Consider the following 11,265-nt stretch of genomic DNA (forward strand, 5'->3'; position numbering starts at 1 on the left):
CCCCCAGCCTGCAATATCCCTTCCTTCCCTGGACTCTGGAGGTGTTCACCGTCTGCCCACTCAGCTGATGGAGAAGGGCTTGGGTTCTTCATACATGGCTGGGTCTAATTTCTGGGTTCAAACTCTACCTTCACTGCTTTTTAGCTGTATGTCTTTGGGGCAAATAAAGGCTCTCTGGATCTGCGACTCTTCATTTGTGTGATGTGGGTAATGATATTTACCTCAAAGGGTTTCTTTTGTGAGGAACCAGCCCTATAACTCATGACAAGGACTGGGCTTGGTGCCCAGGACATAAGTGCCTGATACACACCAGCTCATAAGATTGCTGCACTGTGCTCTTCCTTGATTGCTGACTCGTGTCGTCATCTGACTCTTGTATTAATTCATTTTCATGTGGTTACACTTTGCTTTTCCAATGGAAGTTTTCTTGAGACAAGGATTGTGACATTTGTTTCTTTGTGCTCCCTATATGCCTGAAGTATGTACCACTGAGGTCCCACAGATGAAACCCAGGGTCAAGCAGTGGTCAGCACACTTTTTCTCCAAAGGACCAGATAGTAAACATCTTAGCCGTTACAGGCCATGTGGTCTTTTTCACAACTGCTCAAGTCTGCTAGCATCGCACAAAAGCGGCCATGGACAATGTGTAAAACAACGAGCATGGCGATGTGCCAGTAAAACTTTATTTATAGAACACACAGCCACTCAGATCTGGCCACAGGCCATACTTTGCCAACCCCTGGTTAAGAGCAATGATCAGAAGTCAGATGCTTGGGTCCAAACCTACCTTCACTACTTCTTATGCCCGGTTTTCCGTCTCTGGGTCTGAAAGGAGACCCCATCGGTAAAGGCCTGCCCCCCCTGCATGTGCCCATCCTGCAGCAGCAGGGAGACATCTGAAGTGGCCTCCGTAGGCAGCCGCACAGCTGCAGTGGGTGGTTGGCTTCAAGCCTAGGTACCACGCTTATCAACAAAAACAGCACACATCTTCAAGGCCGATACCCTCTCACTTATGTGAAATGGAAAACCCAAAGTGATTCGGCCAGCCCGGATGATAAAAGCATTTGTTATTCTTCTCTGATTTGTTCTGTTCTGTTGGTGGAGAGTTTAGTCACAGGAGCCTCTATTCTCAGGAACTCAGCACATCACAACATGTGGCTCAAAATAATTCTGCTCTGTGTAACAAGCTTTTACAGGCAGGAAAGGCGAGCAGTTATGAGAAACCATGTGTGTCAGAATCGCTACAAGTGCTTCGAGATCATCAGATAAAAGTTCACTAACAACACACGGACACGTAGAGGCCACCTCTCTAATTCACGCCAGAAGCTCGGGCTGTAACGAAAGGGTGGCATGTGCTATTTTAAACTTTTTACAGTCCTTGAAATTGTGTTGAGTTTGGAAGTAAAAATCCAGCGTCCTATTGCTTAAGGAAAGACAGAAGCAGACAAGAATTAAAGACCAATAGAGTTTGGCTCAAAGTGGGAAGAATCACTGGGGGACCCTAAAGCATTGTGTGACGTCAAGATTGTGTCCCTTGGAGACCAGAAAGCTGTATCATAAATGTTGTCTGCCTGATCGTCCGAGCCTTCTCGTAACTGGAGGTATTGTCTACTCTCCTTTGGGACAGGAGTAAAATCAGTCGAGCCCAATGTTTCATTTCATGCTATAGAGAGTATTCTCCAGTGTGGCATGGGAGGTAGAATATCACCCTGGAGAAACCAACATAGGCAGTGATCACGGGGGGGAAGTGGGATACAGAGTCCATGCAGCTCTTGAAGGAGAAGCCCTCTGTGGGCGCGTGATCATGTGAACGATTCAGTCATACTTGGTAGTTTGGCCAAATGCTTTTATGTGAATTACTTCATGAAAAACCCACAGCCCTGTGGGATGGGCAGGCAGAGCCCGCTCTTACTGGTAGAGAAGCTGAAGCTTAAAGAAGGTGATTTGTTCAAGATAATTATTGGTAGATTTGGACTTTGAATCCCATTCTTCTGGACCCAAACCCAGGCTCTCCTCCTATGAGTTCACGTGGGTGGGTCATGTATGTATATACCCATGGCCCGGAGGGGTGACGTGCCGGGGGGCAAGGAACCTTATATAGAGAGAATATGCGCCACTAAAATTTGCACACGAGCTTCCATTATTACACATAGTTTTCATTTTCTGTTTACTTTCCTCCTAGAGGCTAAATTTTCCACTCCTGATTTTAACCCAAAGAAAAGCTAAGTAAATTCCACAGATCACTCTTGAATAAGACAGACTGGAAAAAGTACACAACGCCCACTGACTGGCCTATTAGGACGTGGACTCCCCTAGTCACAGCTCACCCTACCGACAACTTCCCACTTTCTCTTTCTGAGATCTACTTAGTCTCCTATTGTGTCAAATCCCTTTGGACTGAGCACTCGCAGCAGGATTTCTCTGCACATTTGGGGTCAGAAGGGTCTCTGCCCGGGGGGGCTGTCCTGGGCATTGTAGACGCCCCTGACCTCTAACTAGATTCTCATAGCACCAACCCAAAACGTCTTCTGATACTGTCAATATTCCAGGGGGTAAAATCTGTCCCTGGTTGAGAGCCAGGGACTGAGGTCGTAATTTTTGTGTGTCATCACTCGGTGATGGGTTAAGCTATGGTGGACAATCCAGTCTGACTTCATTTTGGCCGTTGAGTTGACCAGCACAGGAGGCGGGCACTTAACCCATTGCTAGCCGCTTCCCCAACAGTAGTTGAAAAAATGGGTTCAGGGGCGCCTGGGTGGCTTAGTCGGTTAAGCGTCCGACTTTCGCTTAGGTCATGATCTCACGGTTCGTGGGTTCGAGCCCCGCGTCGGGCTCTGTGCTGACTGCCAGCTCGGAGCCTGGAGCCTGTTTTGGAGTCTGTGATTCCCTCTCTCTCTGACCCTCCCCTGCTCACGCTGTCTCTCTCTCTCTCTCTCTCTCTCCCTCCTAGAAATAAAACATTAAAAGATATAAAAAAAAAAAAAAATGGGTTCAGGGACGCCCTGTGAGCATGGCTTTTGGAATGGCTCTTCCCAAGGGGCACAGCCGTAAACCATGAAAGCCCATCACTTGACATTGGGTATCCACCGTTGGTAGGTGACTCCTTCATCGTCCATCCGCATTTCCAGCTAGGTGGTGGGTGGAGGCAGGTCGGTGTCAGTAGCAAGTGGGAGGGTAGATTTATGAGGCAACCAGCCCTAAGCTGAAATTCTGGCTTCAGCACCACTTGCCTGTGTGACGTTAGGCGAGAGACTCGACCTCTCTGAAACTACCTTCTCTTTTAGAAAATGAAGATAACTCTGCCTACCTTGAAGGTTGCTGGGAGAATTGAAGATAAGGCGTTACCTAGCCCAGATGAGGTTAGGCGCATAGTAGCACTCTAATAAATGTTTTCTGTGACTATAAATAAAAAATAAACAAATACCTGAACAGACGAGTAGAAAGGCCAAACCGAGTGCCTGTGGCATCTCTGTGGAAATGCCAGAAGCCATGTCTGTCTGCGTCTGACCTCAAGGGTCGTCTGAGGACCCCCGAGGCAGGTGCTCTCCCCAGCCCCTCAAGGCCCCCTGCACCTGGCCTCACCCCGACGTCCGTGCTCCTCCGACTCTTGGGGGACCTGGACATTCCAAAATGGGGGCTTGGGAAGATGTGGACTCGTGTAGACAGATGCCAAAGCACTGTTCATTTTGTAGCGGATCTGTCCTGGGGTGTCACCAACCAAAGTTATGAGGCACAGAGTGACAGAAATATGAACAGATGGCGGACGGGAAGGCAGCTCTTTGGGGCAGCGCAGTAGCTGCTGCCTTTGGCGAGGCCTGAGGAGGGGCTGAAGGGCAGGAGCGACGACCGAGAGCTGCCTGGTCCTCAGGAGGATACAGGCCAGGCCAGCCCTGAGTAAACAATGAAGGAGGCTTTTCTGGAACAATCTCTCTTCCCCTTCTGCATCATGGGGTCTCTGCTTGGTAAAGGATCTCCTATGTCCCCTTCGCTATTTCACCAGGAAAGGAGCCCTGAGAAAAGGGGTGGCAGTCGTGAGGCTGGTGGCGGCCCAGAAAGATGCTGCAGGTGCACGTCAGCTCGTGGGTGGAGGGGGTGCTCCTTAAATGGGGGCTTCTGAGTTAGTTCCAGGTGAGAGTTGGTGATTCTGGATCTGCAACTCAGGACTCACTCTCAGTCCGGTGCTCTTGCTGTGCCAGGCTATTTCCCTCATACTCGTGCCTTTTTTCTTATGTTTATTTATTTTTGAGAGAGAGAGAGAGTGAGAATGAGTGGGGGAAAGACAGAAAGAGAGGGACACACAGAATCCAAAGCAGGCTCCAGGCTCCGAGCTGTCAGCACAGAGCCCGACGCGGGGCTCGAACTCATGAACCGTGAGATCATGACCTGAACCCCAAAGCTGGACGCTTAACCAACTGAGCTGCCCAGGCATTCTTTTTTTAATTCTTTTTTAAGTTTATTTACTTATTTTGAGAGAGGAAGAGAGCACACGGGTCGGGGGGAGGGGGGCGGTGGAGACAGCGAGAAAGAAAGAATCCCAAGCAGGCTCCCCATTGACAGTGCAGAGCCTGACACGGGGCTCAACCCCACGAACCATGAGACCTGAATCAAAATCAAGAGACTGAGCCACTCGGGCAGCCCCTTCCATGGACTAATTTAATTCTGACTTCCGGGATAGCAGGTATTCAAAGAGATTTGATTCCAAAGCAAATACCAGCAACACTGACAATCTTCTTGTCCTTATTTATTTAATGCTGTTCCTAAAAGTAGTCATTTACCACCAAGAACGTCCCCCCCCGCCCTAAAGAAAATGAGAAATATGCAAAACATGACCTGGAAGTCTGCCATGTCACTGCCTATTCTATTTAAAGTTGGGATGGATTTTAGTTTTTGCTTTTAGAACCTAAAGTGCACACACTTTACAAGAAAATGTTTTTTATATTTTAATGATGACAGGGTCAAAGCTCATTGTGGGAAACTTGGAAAATATGGAAAAGACCAAAGAAAAAACAAAAATCTTTTTTAAAATGTTTGCCACCCAGACTCGTTAGTGTGCTGGTGACTAGGCTTCGGGGTTTGAATATGTGCATTTAGTTTTGTAGCTGTGTTTTTCACTTAACAATAAATCGTGGCCATCTTTCCCCGTTGTTAAATGCTTCTCTGCCTATCGCACGCCACATTTTATTCTGCCACTGCCTATGGCTGGGCATTTAGGTGGCTTCACGTTGTGACCCCTCATGATGGTGCTGTTGTGGACATTCCTCTGCGTCCATCCGTGTCCGCAGTTGGGGTTATTTCCTTGGAATAAATTCCTGGCAGTGGAATCACCAAGTCTCTCCTCACTGCCAATGTCGCTGCTCCCTGGGGTCGAACTCCGGTGCCGTCGCGGCCGGCATCGCCATCTCCTTCGTGAAGCGTCCTACCTCCCCGCCCCCCATGGAGGTCTCACGTGGGATGTGGTACACACCACACCCCTCCCAGCTGCTCCCGGAGCACGGAGTTCAGGACCACTTGCGGTCATGGCGGTCAAGTCCAAGGCTTGATGGTGACGAGGGCCACAGAGGACACAGAGCTCTCCTGCATAGGCATCTCTCGGGAAGGCAGAGAGGCCGTTTGGAAACAGTCGCCATATCTCAGCCTTCCAACCAGCTCGGTCCCCATTTAGACGGGCTGGTCCCTGGCTGTGTTTCGCTGCCTCCCGCCCTGTGTCCGCCTCTCAGCCCCACTCACAGGAGGCCCTGAGCGTCAGCCCGGCGCATTTCTCCCCCAGCCCAGCACCCCGGAGCTCCAGCTGCCCCTCCGTCTCCCTGTCCCCTGCCCTACCTCGCAGAGGGAGGCAGGCGACACTGTGCGGAGGGAGGGTAGAGCAGCCCTCAAGGCCAAAGTGGTGCAAAATCTCATCATTACAGGATTCGGTGGTGAGCTATTGCTTTTGAGCAGACCCGTAGCCAGGCGGACCCAAGTGCTAACCGCGGGGGTGGGGAGGGAGGCTTGGAGGGGGGTTGGGATGGCGCTCAGGGCGCCCGTGGTCCTGCTCAGCACAGGCAGCCCCAAGTAGGCACAGCAGTCCGAGAATGGGAGGTGAGTTCAGGGTCATCATAGGTGTCACTTAACAGAGCCTTGGCGGGGGGTAGGGTGGGGTGGAAATCCAGATGGTTGGAAACACTTATGTGATGAAAAACTCCCTACCTACTCACTCTCTGCTTTATTCCACGCTTCTTGCCGTGAAAAACAAAATCAAAACCCACCATGAATGTTATTCATTAATTGATCTATTCAACAAATATCCATTGAGTATCTATTATGTGTCAAGAACAGTTCTAGGTGCTTTGGGAACAACCATGAACGACAACAAAAAAAAATCCTAGACCTCACAGAGCTAATATTTTAAAGATGGAGTCAGGCAATGGCCAAAGTAAGTGGCTGACGTATAGCATGGTGGTGAGTGGTGCTCAGGAGAAAGAGAACACAGGGAAGGGGCATAGGAAGGGCCAGCGGGGCAGTAGAGGGGTGGCCGGACGTAGGGTGTGCAGGGATGACCCTGCTCCGAAGGGGACCCGAGAGTCCACCCCAGAAGGAAGTGAGTGGCCATCCGGGAAAAGCCTGGCATGTTTCTGGAGCCGGGGAGAGGTGGGCCAAGTGAGGGAAGGCCAGTGGGGTGTGGGGGTCAGAGATACTGGGTGCCAGCTGGGACTGCAACGAGGGTGACGCTTGCTTATGGGCTTGAGGACACTTCACACCCAATGAGATGGAAGTCGAGGACTTGGAGGCACAAAGAGATGCAATTTTGTGTCTTCGCGTGGCCGCTCTAGCAGCTGGGCTGGAGCGTACTGAGGGGGAATGAGAACAGAAGTATCACTTAGACAGTGTTATTTGTTCAACAAATAACTATTGAGCTCTTGTGTGCCGAACACTGAGCTGGTTGACTTCCGGCATCTAATGAGCGCTTAGCCAGTGCTGGGCTGGAGGCCAGGCCCCCCGATCCAGAGTTGCCATTGTGTCGCTCCAAAGGCCTGAATATCCCCATTTTACAGATGAAGAAGCATAGGCTCAGAGAGACCACGCGGCTGGCAAATAGCCCGCCTGGATCCACCTGCAATCCTGACCGCTGTCGTTGTTGGAAACTTTCTCTCTCACTGGACTTTGCAAGTCTGTCTACGGCAGCATGAAAAGTCCACTGAAATCTTGCAGGTGGTCCCTGGGCCTCCGTCCTCCTCTGCCCCCCACTGTATGTGTGGAGCCCCCCTCCCCCACTGCGCAGGGGCACAGGAACCGAGTGGACGAGAGCTGGGTTTCAGCCCCACTGGGGCAAGCCATTCGCCCTCTCTGCACCCCAGACTTCTTTGTTCTAGAAAACGGCCTTGGAATCAGTCTCTAACTTCCCTCCAGCGTTAGAATCCAATGAGTACGAGATCTGTTGTGGATCATCGCCTTGCCCCTTGTATTTGATTTTTTAAAAATATGTATTTTTGAGAGGAAGAGAGACAAACAGAGATAGAGACAGAGACAGAGTGTGAGCAGGGGAGGGGCAGAGAGAGAGGGAGACACAGACTCGGAAGCAGCTCCAGGCTCCGAGCTGTCAGCACAGAGCCCGACGCGGGGCTCGAACCCACGAACCGTGAGATCATGACCTGAGCCAAAGTCAGATGCTCAACCGACTGAGCCACCCAGGCGCCCCCTCCTCATATTTGATTTTTGACAAGATCTTCACGCTCGACACCCATTGCTTTAATATTTCTCTGTATCTGGGCCCCCTAGGAGATCCAAAATGCAAGGCAAAACTCCTGTCCTCTGAGGAAACGCATGGTTCATGATCTTGTCTTGATCATGACCCTAATCTTATCTTCATGACCCTTATAACAATCCAGTGATGTGGGGGATGTAGAGCAAGCCCACCACACCTGCTAAAATCGTGCTTTTCCCAGTTACTACCTCCCCACCCATCGCTCATGTGACCCTGACAGCAGACCTGAGGAGGCAACAGGTGACAAAATCATCCCATGTCGTAGGTGGGCCCGCTGGGGCCCAGTGGGCTACGCGATTTCTCCAAGTTCCCGCTCACCCTGGTGTGGAGGACCCGCTGTATTTGTTGAACTCCAACTCCTTCAGCCAACCCAACAGTTTCTAGAATATTCCAAGTACCCGGCCATTGCCCACGCAGAAGGAGACCACCTGACCCTTTCAGAAAAGACAAAACCAACCCCTAAATGGTCGGCAGAGGCTTTGCTGAGATGGCCCCGGGGACTCCAGCGTGATGGCCGGTGTATGCAAAAACGCAGAGCGAACGGCTCTCCAGAAAGCCTGTTTTATTTCCCCACCCCCCACCCCGGCGCCTCCCCGCCCCGACCAGTCACCCCTGACCCACTGGCGTCTCCCTGCTCGCCCTGCCCCTAACAGCCCTGGGGAGGCTCAGCCCAGATCACCCGTGACAGTCCTAGCCACATCCTCGTTTCTCAGCCCCTAGGGCCCTCACCGCTGAGCCCCAGAGAGAGTGTCCGGGCCCCGACTGCAGACCCCGATTCGGCAGAAGTAAGAGCTTTCTGGTAGGGTTACCGATTCACGGCCTGAGCAGGACAAGTGCTCGGAAAATTCCAGATGAGTTACTGATTCCATAGAAGTAAGCCTAGCGGACACCCGTCAATGGAGAAAGCCTCTAGAACAGAGTCTCGGCATCAGGCAGCCACCTTCGGGGCTGGGCTCCGCCGCGAGCCAGCCACGCCACCGTAAGCACTTCCCCCCGTGTCTCGGACCCTATTGCCTTCTGTACATCCGGGAGGTTTGGACGGAGCTAATGGGCGAGTTTCCGTCTAGCACTGGAACTCGGCTCTTCTGGAAAAGGCAGGCATGAAATACATCTACGTTCATGTCATGAGCTGGAGCCTGGCTGCCTTCTGTCCTTATCGGGCAAACTTCCCCCCATTTTCTGATGACACCGTTATGATCAGACTTACTGCCTTTAGGAAGAAAAATGGAAAAAGGAATCTGTGGAAGAGGGATGACAAGAGGAGGGAAGAGAATTCGCAAAAAAAATTTAACAGCACAGGGGCGCCTGGGGGGGCTCAGTCGGTGAAGCGGCTTCAGCTGAGGTCATGACCTCACAGTCCGTGGGTTTGAGCCCCGCGTCGGGCTCTGTGCTGACAACTCGGAGCCTGGAGTCTGCTTGCGATTCTGTGTCTCCCTCTTTGTCTGCCCCTCCCCTGTGCTTTCTCTCTCTATGAAAAATAAATAAACATTTAAATTTAAAAAAAAATTACAGCAACACAATGACAAGCCTGAGCTTTGAGGGCAGACTGTCAGGATTCAAATCCCTGCTCGGCCCCATTCTAGCTGTGTGGCCTTGGACAAGTTACTTAATCTCTCTAAGCCTCAGCATTCCCGTCTATAAAATGGGCACAATAACACCTATCTCACATGGCTGCTGTGATATGACCCACGGTGCCCTCGACCCTGCGAGAGGGGTTCCTTTGAGATGGAACTGAGTGGTTTCTCACCTCCTACTGGGGGGAACTGTTCGTTCAAGAAGGAGGTTTAGGGGAGCAGGGTGTCCCCCCACCCCGGGGCTAGCCCGGGCCGGGGAGGTTGTTTGTGACTAGGAGCCGAAGACAGCCTACGCTTGGAGAGGAAAATTCCCCTCCTTGCTGGGTGGGAGGCTGCACGGACCTTGCCAGCCTGCTGCTTTCAGTTTAGTTTTCGCTGTGCACACACGAGCGTCTAACTTTTATAAGCCAGGGCTCACTTTCATCTCTGAAGCCAGGGGAGGATGTTGGACTCACGGAAGTAAGTAAGGGCCAAGTGGGGAAGACTTGCACAGCAGCGAAGGCCCCTGCTTTCCGCGGTGCTGCAAGGGTTAAACCTTTCCGTCCACAAGCAGCTGTTCCCCTCTGTCCATCCGCCTCCCTCACAGATGAGCACATTCAGAAAACTGACAGCACAGCCTTCATGCCTCAGACGATTGTTGTTTATTTTTCATGTATTTTCTTTTTTATTACTTTTTTTAATGTTTATTCATTTTTTGAGAGAGAGACAGAGACAGAGCACGAACCAGGAGATCATGACCTGAGCCGAAGTCAGACGCTTAACCGGCTGAGCCACCCGGGCGCCCCTGCTTCAGATTGTTGCAATAGCAAATTACAATTTTAATCCCCCCTGCGCCACCGATGTTTTTATTGTGGTTTAAAAAAAAAAGCCCATAACATTTACCATCTTAATAACTTCTAAGCGCACGCTTAGTGACATTAAGCGCATTATTTTGTTGTGCAACCACTGCTAATGTCCAGATACTGAGCCCTTTTCATCTTGCAAAACTGAAACCCTATACTGGGAAACACAAGCCCCCCGACCCGCTCCCCCAGGCCCGCCGCCCCCACGAGCCCCGTTCTGCTCTGTTTCCGTGAAGTTGCCGACTCTCGGTGCCTCACGCAGGGGGAATGTGAGGTTCTGGTTTAGTTCACTTCGCGGTGCATCCTCGGGGTTCATCCATGCTGTGGCTCGGTCAGGATTCCCTTCCTTTGAGGCTGAGCGACACCCCACTGGCTGGGTAGCGGGCTCTGCTCGGCCCTGTAGTGCCGCCGCCTCCTTCTGGCCGGTGCGAATGATGCTGTTGGAAACATGGGTGTACACGTCCCCTCGGGACCTGCCTTCAGCTCTTCTGGGCGCATCCCTCAAGGCAGGGCTGCTGGGTCCCAGGGCAGACCCAGTTCTCGTTTTCTCAGGAAGCTCCAGGCTGTGTCCACAGTGACTGCACCAGTTGACGTTCCCATGGGCAGTGCGTAGCCTTCAGTCTTCTCCACATCCTCGCCAACACTTGTTATTTTCCATTTCTTTTTTTTTTTTTACGTTTTATTTTATATCCGAGAGAGACAGAGACAGAGTGCAAGCGGGGGAGGGGCAGAGAGATGGAGAGAATCTGAAGCAGCTCCAGGCTCCGAGCTGTCAGCACAGAGCCCGACGCGGGGCTCGAACTCACGAGCTGTGAGATCGTGACCTGAGCCGAAGTCGGTCGCTGGACCGACTGAGCCCCCAGGGGCCCCCGTTATTCTGTTTCTTGATGGGCTCCTGCTCCCTGAAAACCAATGGGTGGGGAAACCGCCGGCCTCTCCTGGGGGTCACATCACATTTTCTAGGTCTTGGTAAGGAGGCCCAGGTCCCTGTCGGGGTCACTCTGGGTTTGTGTCCCTGCGTCTCTGCTGTATTGTGTTCTGGGCAAACGGAACCTCTGGGGAACAGCCCAGTTTTGCTTCTCTCATCCCTGGGGGGGGGGGGTCCCAC

The 11,265-nt window shown here is 51.8% G+C and overlaps 1 protein-coding gene and 1 non-coding gene across 2 annotated transcripts in view; one reads left to right on the top strand and one right to left on the bottom strand.

The window, feature by feature from the left end:
* Nucleotides 1-11,265, top strand: part of CD247 (CD247 molecule) — a 66,985-nt gene that overhangs the window by 14,309 nt on the left and 41,411 nt on the right. The window lies entirely within an intron of this gene.
* TRNAQ-UUG (transfer RNA glutamine (anticodon UUG)) lies at nt 7,586-7,670 on the bottom strand. The gene has a single exon. It is a non-coding gene; the product is annotated as a tRNA-Gln (tRNA).

This window comes from Crocuta crocuta, unplaced genomic scaffold (assembly GCF_008692635.1).
Source record: "Crocuta crocuta isolate KB4526 unplaced genomic scaffold, BGI_CrCroc_1.0 scaffold243, whole genome shotgun sequence".
NCBI lineage: Eukaryota > Metazoa > Chordata > Mammalia > Carnivora > Hyaenidae > Crocuta > Crocuta crocuta.